This window comes from Gossypium arboreum, unplaced genomic scaffold (genome assembly GCF_025698485.1).
Source record: "Gossypium arboreum isolate Shixiya-1 unplaced genomic scaffold, ASM2569848v2 Contig00217, whole genome shotgun sequence".
NCBI classification, from domain to species: domain Eukaryota; kingdom Viridiplantae; phylum Streptophyta; class Magnoliopsida; order Malvales; family Malvaceae; genus Gossypium; species Gossypium arboreum.
In genome coordinates this window covers 1-11,843 of record NW_026440334.1, presented here as the reverse complement: position 1 = coordinate 11,843, position 11,843 = coordinate 1, and the positions used below count along the sequence as shown (strand labels likewise).

Genomic DNA, 11,843 nt, shown 5'->3' with positions numbered 1-11,843 from the left:
TCTGAGACTCGAAAGAAAGATAAAAGAGATCAGAGACACAACCGCAGAAGTCTTGAAGAAGAGGTCGCTACACAAAGAAATCTGTAGAAGGGAAAGTCCAAAGGAGACCCGCCAAAGATAAATGTGCCTTTTGCCGTGAAAAGGGCATTGGAAAAAGAATTGTCCTAAGCTACAAAAGGGCAAGGCTATTTCTAATGCATATGTAGCGAGCATGATGAGGAGTCGACTTTAGCTTGGTTGGCATGGCAATGGCATGTCAAACGGATGAGTGGATTTTGGATTCGGGATGTACTTACCATATGTGTCCTAATAAGGACTGGATTTCTAGTCTTAAAGAGCTAGAAGGTGGAATTGTTCTCATGGGCAATGATAGTGCTTGTAAGACAATGGGAGGGTACATCCAATTGAAGAATCACGACGGCTCAATCCAAGTCTTGACAGATGTTCCACGACCTAGCCTCAAGAAAAATCTCATCTCATTAGGGGCTCTAGAATCTAAAGGGCTCACAATCACTTTGAGAGATGGATTACTAAAAGTAGTAGTTGGCAACCGACAGGTGATGAAAGGCAAGAAGAAATAACTTGTACTTTTTAAATGGAAGCGTTATTGGATCAACATCAGTTCAAAAGATGTAGATTCGAGGCTACCGATTATGGCATATGCGATTGGGACATCTTGGTGAAAAAGCTTTGCACATTGGCGAAGCAAGGCTTGTTGAAAGGTGCAAATTCTTGCAAAATGGAATTCTGAACATTGTGTTTCGGGCAAGCGAAGAGGGTAAAATTTGGTCCAAGAATTCACAATACGAAGGAATTCGGACTACGTTCACAGGATGTGTGGGGACCTACCAAAGTAGCTTCTTTGGGAAGTATGCACTATTTTGTTACTTTTGTTGATGATTATTGAAGAAAATTATGAGTATATCTAATGAAAAGAAAAAGTGAAGTTTTGGATGCATTTTAAAATGGAAGAAGATGGTGGAGACTCGACCGGTCGAAAGGTCAAACCACTTGATCGATAATGGTAACAGTACAAAAATGATCCATTTTACAAGTATGCCAAGATGAGGGCATTGGCGACACTTCACTTCGATACACCACGCAGAATGGGGTGGTGAACGTATGAATCAAACTATACCGAGAAAGTTCGATGTATGTTGTCCAATGTTGGATTGGGCAAAGAATTTTGGGTGAGGGTTACATATTGCCATCTAATTAACCGTTGCCATCAGCAATAAATGGAAAAACTCTTATGGAGATGTGGATGGTAAATCAATCGATTATGATTCTTTACATGTATTTGGTTCCACTACATATTATCATGTAAAGAATCTAAGTTAGACCAAGAGCAAAGAAAGCATTATTCTTGGGTATAACGATGGAGTAAAAGGATACCGCTCGGTGTCTGATACAAGGAAAATTGTTTTCGAGAGATGTGACTTTTGATGAATCAACCATGTTGAAGTACAAGGATTCACAAAAGGATGACAAAAAGTAGTACTTTGCGTAGGTGGAGCTTGAAAAGGTTAACGATGATCCACTAATATTGAAAGGACAAATGATGAAGAGGTTCCTACCAAAACCCTCTACAAGAACAAGATTCAATTGCATATAGGAGGCCAAGAAGAGAGATTCGTAAGCCTCGCCTTTGATGATATAGTGGCCTATGCACTTCCAATTGAGATGATGATGTTCCTTCACTTACGAAATAAGTAACCCCGATGGTGTAAAGTGGAAGCAAGCAATGAATGAAGAAATGCCTCTTCATAAAAATAGGACCGGAGTTGGTGACAGCTCAAGGGAAAGAAGGCAATTGGATGCAAATGGGTATATGCAAAGAAAGAAGTATTTCTGGTAAAAATGAAATTCGATACAAGGCTAGATTGGTAGCAAAGGGTTACGCCAGAAAGAAGGAATAGACTACAATGAAGTGTTTTCTCCGGAGAAGCATTCCTCTATTCGGATTTTGCTAGCCTTGGTTGCAATATGATCTTGAACTAGTTTAGCTTGATGTGAAGACCGCTTTTACGGTGATTTGAAAGAGGAAATCTATATGACTCACGGATGGATTCAAGGTTGCTGGAAAATAAAATTGGTTTGCAAACCGACAAAGTCGCTTTATGGATTGAAGCAATCTCCGAGGCAAGGGTAAGCGATTTGATCAGTTCATGAAAGGGCAAAGGACGCAAGAAGTAAATTTGATCATTGCGTGTATTTTCGAAGCTACAAGGAGGAACTTTCATATACTTGCTCTTATATGTTGATGATATGCTAATAGCATCTAAGAGCAAAGTTTAGATTGAAAGATTGAAGACTCAACTCAATCTCAAGTTTGATATGAAAGATCTAGGAGAAGCTAAAAGATTCTCGGCATGGAAATATGGGAGATAGAGCTCATGATAGAGTTAGCTTGTCTCGAAGCGATTTGAAAAAGGTACTTACAGTTTGGCATAAACGAGCGACAAAACCGTAAGTACCTGGCTTCTCATTTCAAGCTTTCGCACAACTATCTCCTTCGACGATACGGAACGAGAATACATGTTGCAAGTTCCGTATTCTAATGCAAAGGTAGCTTGATGTATGCAATGGTGTGTACAAGACCCGACATTTCACAGTTAGTATAGTGAGCGGTATATGCATAATCCTGAAAAGGACATTGGTAAGTGGAAATGGATTCTACGGTATATTGAAGACCGTGGATGTTGGATTACTTGTTCAAGGGATAATACACTTGGTAAAGGTGTTATTGGTACGTTGATTGACTATGCGGTGATTTGGACAAGCGAAGATCAACCACCGGTTATGTGTTTACACTTGCTGGAGGACCAATAAGTTGGAAGTCTACACTACAGCTTATTGTTGTCAACCACGGCCGAGTACATGGCTGTAATGAGGCGAAAGGAGGCTATTTGGTTACAAGGTATGGCTAAAACCTTGTTGGTTAGGAGCATATTAACGGTATTGTGATAGTCAAAGTGCTATTCATTTAGCAAAGAATCAAGTCTATCATGCACGACAAAGCATATCGACGACGATTCCATTTTGTGGAAATTATTGAAGAGGGAAAAATTTGTCTTCGGAAGATCAAGACTGCAGATAATCCCGCAGATATGATGACCAAGGTGGTAAAGCAACCAAGTTCGAACATTGTTTGAACTTGATTAATATCCTCAAGTTTAACAGTTGAAGAAGGCACTATCAAGTATTGTTGTCAAAGGCAAAGAATTGTGTGAAGATAAGATTATCCTAATCAAATCTTCAAGGTGGAGATTATTGAACCCACCCATTTGTTTGAAAAGTCAAAATGGGTGGGCACAAAGTAGAAAGTAATATTGGTTGGCAAGTTGGGTTAAAAGTTGGCATGGGATAATTGCAATTTTGGTCCCTAATTGTATAGGGACATTGCAAGTTGATCCTTGAACCTCAACTATAAATAGGCCTAACCATTTCTTACTTTCTTCATCCCATAATTGTCATTCTCTACTTAAGGCATTATTCTCTCTCTATTTGTAAATTTCACTTATAATTTTTGGAGTGAAATATATTTGGTAGTGCCCGAGGACGTAGGCAAAATTTGTTGAACCTCGTTAAAATTCCGTGTTCTTTATTATTTATTTTGCATATTTTGTGAATGTGATTGTAGTGATTTATTGTGCTATTAAATTTAATAGAGGGATATTCCGCTAGGAAAGACTTGGTATTTAAGTGATCTTCGTGATCTACCTCTCTTCCGGAATTGAACTTAGTGTGATTTTTCAAGACAATAATTTTACTTTTCACACGCTTCGACAATGTGTTTTTTCAACTCAGATATGATTTTTTTTTTTATCATTTTTTAATTTTAATTATTGATTTAAGTTTTTCAAATTCTATCTATTTTTTGTTATGTTTTTTTCCGGCATATAGAGGTTTCAACATTTTCCCAAAAAATTAATATTTTAAGTAAAGTTAAATTATTCCAACAAACATTATCCGTTTAATGCAAATTGAAGGCGATATTTTCCATTAAAATCACGTGAAGACGGTGTCGTGCAATTTGAAAGCGATATTTTTTATTAAAACCACGTGAAGACAGTGTGTAATTGCTGATTAATGACTTTAGTTAGTAAAACCCTTGTTTTTTCCCTCAAAAAATATTATATTTAAATATAATGATGGTACATAAGTTTTATACGCAATAAATAAATTACATCATCAATGTTGAATAAAACCTAAAACTTTTAAATGTTGAAAATCTTCTCATTGAACTTAATAAGTCTAACTTCGTAATAAATAATGTAAAAGAATATTACATAGAACCAAAACAAACAAGTCATCAACTTGGAAAGGAAAATCAACAAGTCATCTAGAAATCTAAAATCAATATGCAGGAAGGTGAAAGAACTCAAAGGATGGTGCCTATAAATACAAGCTGCTCATAAAAGCATTTGGATCACACAAAACTCAAACCAGCTTTCACCATACTAAACAAAAATGTCTTCTCAAATTTCTTCGAATCTTGTTCCATCTCATGATGTTAACACGTCCAAGGAAAATCGTCATTTGGCCAAATTTAGACCTAACTTTTGGGGGACATTTTCTCTTCTACTTCTGAAATGGTATGTTCGGACTTATGATAATCACTTTTAATTTGTGTTTGTGTGGCATCATATACCTATATTTGATGTAAGTGCTAATATGTGTTTCATACAAATGTATTCAATTTTTAAAAACTATTTTGGTAATTGAAGAGACATACATCTGTTCTCATTTCAATGTGTCGGATACATGCATGTGAATAATTTAAAATTAATGTAAAGCTTTTGATTTGAATAGGAAATGGATGCTGGAACTCAACAAAAGTATGAAGAATTGAAGCAAGAGGTGAGGAGAATGTTAGTGGCAAATATGGATAAATCGTCCCAAAAGTTCCATATAATTGATGCAGCCCAACGCTTAGGTGTGGCTTACCATTTCGAGAAAGAGATAGAAGAGGCCTTGCAAATTATATACCATCATCATTGCAATCATACTGAGATTGATGGTGATGATCTTTACACTACTGCTGTCCGATTTCGCCTGCTAAGAGAGCATGGTTTCGATGTTCACTGTGGTATGGTTATTATATTTAATACTTATTTTATATTGAAAAATTTTAATATAATCAATTGGTTTAACCAGTGTATGGATTGAAATTGTTGAATCCAACTCACCATTTTGACTCAACTTGATATTTTAAATATTAGATTGTATGAATTAATTCGACCAAGCATTAGATTTAAAGTTATTATTCAATATTCAACTTGATATTTTAAATATTAGATTGTATGAACTAATTGAACCAAACATTAGATTTAAAGTTATTGTAATATTGAATGAACCAATTTTATTATCGAATACAAATTTGATTTCGGAGATATAATTGAATTAAAAGGTGATTAGATTTTAAAGTTCGAATCCTTCCATAAATAATTTTTAAATTTGCAAATTGTAACTTAGAAAATAACGTCTCAAATTTGTTTGATGATTAAGCAGAGACATTTAACAAATTCAAAGATGAGAAAGGAAATTTCAAAGAATCTTTAATTGGTGATGTGAAAGGCATGCTAGAATTATATGAAGCTGCACACTTTCAACTACATGGGGAAAATATATTAGAAGAAGCCCTTTCCTTCACTAAATTTCATCTGAAGTTGGCAGAAACTACGGTAGACTATCCTCTCCGCACAAATTGCTAATGCTCTAAAGCGACCCCTTCGCAAGAGTGTGCCAAGGTTGATTGCTAGGAGCTACATTTCCATATATGAGGCATACGGTACCCAAGATGAAAATTTGATGAAATTTTGGGTTAGATTTCAAAATCTTACAACATTTACACAAGATGGAGATAAACAAGATAAAAGGTAATCGATAGTGCTAAGAGGTTTCCATAAATCAACAAATAAAACCTGTATTCATAGCCTAGCTATTACACAGGTCTACTAATAATATATATGTATCATAATTTCTTCTTCTTTCTTGTTTTAGGTGGTGGAAAGGTTAGATGTTGCGACCAATTTTCCTTTTGTAAGAGATAGATTGGTGGAATGTTATTTCTGGATGATGGGTGCATACTTTGAACCCCATTATGCCGTTGCTAGAGCTTTTGTGACCAAAGTGACATGCCTCCTATCAATTTTGGATGATATTTATGATGCATATGGCACATATGAAGAACTTGAAATCTTTACAAAAGCAATCCAAAGGTCATTCAAAACATATTTCCACCTTTACTTCAAATAATTAGAAGTAAATGTTTTTTTATTGAATAATAGAGAAAATTGACCATTTGCATGAATGATATATTGTAGGTGGGATACCAACTGCATTGATCTACTTCCAGACTACATGAAATTGTGGTATAGTGAAACCTTAAATGTTTATAAAGATATGGAAGATTTGATGTCCAAAGAAGGAAAATCATATCGAGTCCAATTCGCCATAGAAGCAGTATATATGATCTTTACATTTTTTTTCTTGAAAAAAATTCTTATTTTGCAATATTAATCAGCTACATTAGTTGGTTTTTGATAACTTTTTATTTCTTTTTTTTTTTGTTAATAGATGAAACGACAATCTCAAGTTTACTTTGTTGAGGCCAAATGGTTGCATGAAAATTACATACCAACAATGGAGGAGTATATGCCGATTGCATTAGTTTCTTGTGGTTATTGGCTTATTACGATTTCATCTTTTGTTGGCATGGAAGAGAGCATAACAAAAGAGACATTCAATTGGGCATTTAATGACCCTAAGATTATCAGAGCTTCAAGCATTATTTGTAGGCTGATGAGTGATATTGTTGGCCACAAGGTACAATAATTTATTTGTTTATTTTTATTATGTGAGTTTGATTTGGTTTGATATAACCATGGACAGCTCTACGTTAGCCCAAATTAGTTTATGTTTATTGTAGGTTGAGCAAGAGAGAGGACATGTTTCCTCGGCAGTGGAGTGTTACATGAAACAATATGGGGTGTCAATGGAAGAGGCATACGATGAGTTATACAAGCAAATAAACAATGCTTGGAAGGATATAAATGAAGAGTTCTTGAAACCAACAGCAGCACCAACATCGGCTCTTAATCGAATTCTAAACCTTGCAAGGGTCATTGATCTCCTTTACACGGGCGAAGATGCTTATACGGAAGTTGGGGAGTCAGCGAAAACTAGCATCACTGCTTTGCTGATAGATTCAATCCCAATTTGATCAAGAATTTAAGGTTGAAATGAACATGAACTCACTTTTGAAAAGTGACATTCAGAAGATTATTGTCTTATCCTCAAGTTGTCAGCTGATTTGTAAAACAAATAATTATTTGTCAGTGTTTTGTTTTATGGTGCTCTTCAATCTCTTGGCATGTGCTGGAGTTTTAGAGCTGTCTAGTGTCACTGGGATTGTGTTTGTGTTTGCGTCCGTTGTCGTTGTCTTTTAGTGTTGGTTATGTTGCTTTAAATTCAAGTAGCTCCAGTTGTTTAAGCGTGTATTACGTATTGTCTCTTTTGTATTAATAAAACTTAATGAAGGCTCATTATCAGATTTAATTCCCAAATCCAAAACCAGAAAAGTGAGCTCCTTGTTTTATTACGTGTCTCTTCTGTATTAATAAAAGTTGATGCTTTTTGTTTTTGATGGTAGTTTTATGGGAACTATGCTTTTTGTTTTTTGATGGTTTTTGTTGGATGAGAATGCTAGATTTGTTTCTATTGGAGGTAAAGGTGATGCTTAGTTAATCCACTGTGGTCTTAAGGTGTGTTTTCAGATGTATTTATGTTTCTAATATTAAAGGAAATAAAGTAAATTAGGTATTTGTGTTTGGTTAAATAAAAATTTTATTTATATCCCAAAGGTTACAAAGCTTGCATAAAGTTGATGAGATTAGAGCAAAACACTAGAAAATGCCAAAATTCAAGCTAACATAATCCCGAAACAAAACGAACCTAATACAACTCCAAACACACCAAGACCAAATGCCGAACACTTAACACGTACAAATAAAACTCCTTACTCCTAAACCAAGTAGTAATAACAAATCTCAAGGCTCATCATAAACATGAATCCCACCGCTTATACAACTTTTATAAGCCAATATTTGTTTCAAGGATGGTCTTGTGCTAGTCGATGTTTTTTATGGTTGTCCATGCTGCTACGATGGTTTTTGCTATCTTCGTTTGATTATCTCGGATTGCTTGATATCGACGTTCGTCTTATAATGATTTGTGGGACTAAATTTTAAAATAATATATAGACTTAGTATATTTAAACCATTTAAATTTTAGACCAGCCGGATGCCACTATTTAAGGATGGCTACATTTATGTTGAAAAAATGAATCATAGTTGTCTCTCCAACCTCTTGAATTTGTAGTTCGTTCCATCCAGAATAATCATCAAATTGCTTGATTTTCTAATGATAAAAAATCAACCAGAAAATACTTTAAATCTGGAACAACAACAGATTTTAAACCTTTTTCTTTTAAAATTTCAATAAAAATTAGGTTAAAATATGTCATAAGTTTCTGTACTCTTCATAAATTTAAAATTTAGTCTCTGCACTTTTGTTTTCTAGGAATTTATTCCTTTACTTTTCAAATTTTAAAATTCAAGTCCAATTGTTAACACCTTTAACCTTTTTTTTGTTAAATTTGTTGGTGTGATATTTTGAAATAAAAAATACTCACTTGGTAGCCATGTAGCAAAAAAATAACGTTGTAATTGTAGAACCCAAATTTTGCCGGGCCCATAAACCATTAACCAAGATAAAATAATTAATAGTCCATGACCCAAAATCCAAACCTATCCAACCCAATTACAGCCCCAAAAATTAAAACCCTAAAAGCCCAATCAGCCCACAACCTTAACTAATTTTCAGCAAACAAAAAAGAAAAACTAGCAGCCTCCTCTGTCCCCAAGATTCCGCCCCATTACCTCCCTTGCATCAGCACCACCCACACCGACACACCTGCACAGAGACAAAAACAATAGCAAGAGAAAGCAGCGAGGGATGGGGAAAGAATAAATAAAAGAACGAAAACAAAAAAAATAGGAGATGAATGTTTTGTAGATCGGCTTTAAAAAGCCAAAATCTATCATTTGTAATGGGGGATTTTAGAAGAGAATCGATTGTATTTTAGTGGGGATTTTTTTTTTGATATTTCGAAGGGAGAAGGGATTGTATTTTAGGGGGGATTTTTAGAGAGAAATCGATTGTATTTTGGGGGGATATATATATATACATATTTTTCGGAGATAATACAAAGTTCAAGAGTAAATCAAGAATCGAACTAAGTTTTGAAAGGTGATTTTTCTTTTTTTTGGAATTTTCTCTTGATTTGGATTTCGTTTGTTCTGTTTTCTTTTCAATTTTTTTAAAACGGTTTTTTTAAAAACAAGAGAGGAGAGAGGGACTTACCGACGAACTAGCGACCTCGGCTCGCCGATCTCCGATGAGGGTGGCGTGAGGCCTAAGAGAAAATTTGGGAGCTTTTCTGTTTTTCTTTAAGGAAAATAAGAGAGGTGATGGGTAATTTTTTTTATTATCTTTTTTAGTTTTCAAAAAGGGGTGTTCAATGTTATAAAAATAAAAAAATAAAAAAGTAGGCTTCATTTGTTTTTTTCCCCTCAAAAGTAGAGCCTGGGGAAGGGGAAAAGTTGACCGTGCATTCAAGGGATAGAAATGTGCACATTTCTTTTAAATGGGAAATTTTGCGATTAGTCCCTATCCTGGGTGCCTACGTTCAGTCAAGTCCTTTTTTTTTTTTTTAAATGCTTTCAAATTACCCGAAATTTGCGCCGACCCTCCCTCCATACCCACGTGTGCATTTTGGTCCCTTGTATCCTTTTATTCTGTTTTCACCCGAATTTTATTTTTAATTCAATTAAGCCCTATTTTATTTATTTTAGACACTTTTATCACAAATTTTTTTGGTATTATTATTAATCTATTATTACTTTTTTACTATCATTTTTAAATTATTTTCCTATTATTTATTATACTATTTTTCTACACTATTATTTATTATACTTATTATATCATTTTCATTATTTCTTATTTCTTTTCATCTAATTTAATCAATTGGAGTTAAGTTTCACATTATTATTTTATTTATTTATTTATATATTTGTTATATGCTTATATATATATATATTTATTTATTTAAAATAAAACTAACTATTTTATGTACAAATTGTCATTATATGTATCACATTACTTGTTATATTATTTTTGTTTTACTAATAATCATTTTTTTCTACTATTTCTTTTTATATACATATTTTATAATAATTTTAAATATAGTTTATTATACTTATTATATTTTATTTATCATGAAGACGAGATTCAATATTTGGCAATTGCGGAATAGTGCCCTAACGTGTTGGGTTGCAATTTTCGTTTGCTCAAAATAATCGAATATTCCTTTAGGTTTTCACTCATGTTTATTAAAAACCTTTCAATACAAAGGATGTTCGATGTTTGGCGATTTGAGGATCGTGCCCATCGTGTTGGGTTGCGCTTTTCATTTGTTCTAAACAATCAAGATTCCTTAAATTTCATTCATGTTTTCTAAGAACCCTTTAAAATGAAAGAAGTGTTCGATGTTTGGCGTTCGGGAATAGTACCCTATCGTCTTGGTCAGTAATCTCAAGTTTGTCCAAAATAATCGAATATCTCCGAATTTCACTTGTATTTTCCAAGGTGAGGCAATGGTCAATGTTTGGAAATTGAGGAATCATGCCCTACTATTTGGTTTATTTTTCGTTGGACTAAATAGTTGAGCATCCTTTTATGATTTTATAATTATAAATTTTCGATGTCGAAAAGGAAGATTTTTGGTAACCAACTCAGTTATTCAAATGTTATTAAAAAGAACCACATTTAAAAACATTTCAATTTTAGACATAAGGACAATATTTAATCGATTTGGTACCAACTTTGGGCGTAGTGAAGGTGCTAACCCTTCCTCATAGTGAACACTCCGAGCCTATTTTCTCATATTTTAGAGACCAAAATCATTGTTTCAATAAACCAAAATGTTTTATTAAAACAACCCAAATTTCTAGGTGATCCGATCACACCTAAACAAAAAAGATTGGTGGCGACTCCATTTTCGCTTTCCAAAAGTCGATCCATCATTTTAAATTTTAAAAAAAATGGTTTCAGACTTGGCAACTCCATGGGGACAATAAGAGAGTCAAGACACAAAATTGATTATTTTCGTCCTTTTGTCGAAAATTTAAAATTTGGTTTTTAACAGATGATCCTTTTACTTCATTTGTTTTGGTTCAAGTCCTATAGAATACTTTTGCATTGCATTGCATTGCATTGCATGACCGTTGTGGTCACACCTTTTAAGTGGGAGTGAGAAACTATGCTTTGTGAGGTTTTCACCTCGCATGGGCTGGGATCGCTAATACATCTGTACTTATGTCTTCGTGAGGTTTTCACCTCGCATGGGCATAAGGAAATGTATTCCCGAATGAACTCGGTCTGATGAGCCTATAATGGGTGAGGATCGAGGAATCCGGTTCAGGACCCTTACTCTAGAACCAAACCACATATAGAGAGACCTAGAGCCCACCCTAGGTAGAGCCACTCGAACCCCTAGTGGTCACTCGAATTGCTTTATTTGTTATTTATTCTCACTAACGTGTTTTGTTTTTTGTTTCTAATTGCATTGTATTACATCATCCTAGGAAGGAGGTGTTGATTCAAATTTAATTGCTAAATAGAAAGTTTGTCATAAGAAAACAAATTTTTGATAAATGGATTATAAACTTGTCCAAATATGGTCCAAGTGAATAATGAAAGAAATAGTCGTGAAGAAA

The 11,843-nt window shown here is 34.1% G+C and overlaps 1 pseudogene; it reads left to right on the top strand.

The window, feature by feature from the left end:
• The first annotated feature begins 4,683 nt into the window (after positions 1-4,683).
• Positions 4,684-7,578, top strand: LOC128288440 ((+)-delta-cadinene synthase isozyme A-like; annotated as a pseudogene).
• Positions 7,579-11,843: the final 4,265 nt, after the last annotated feature.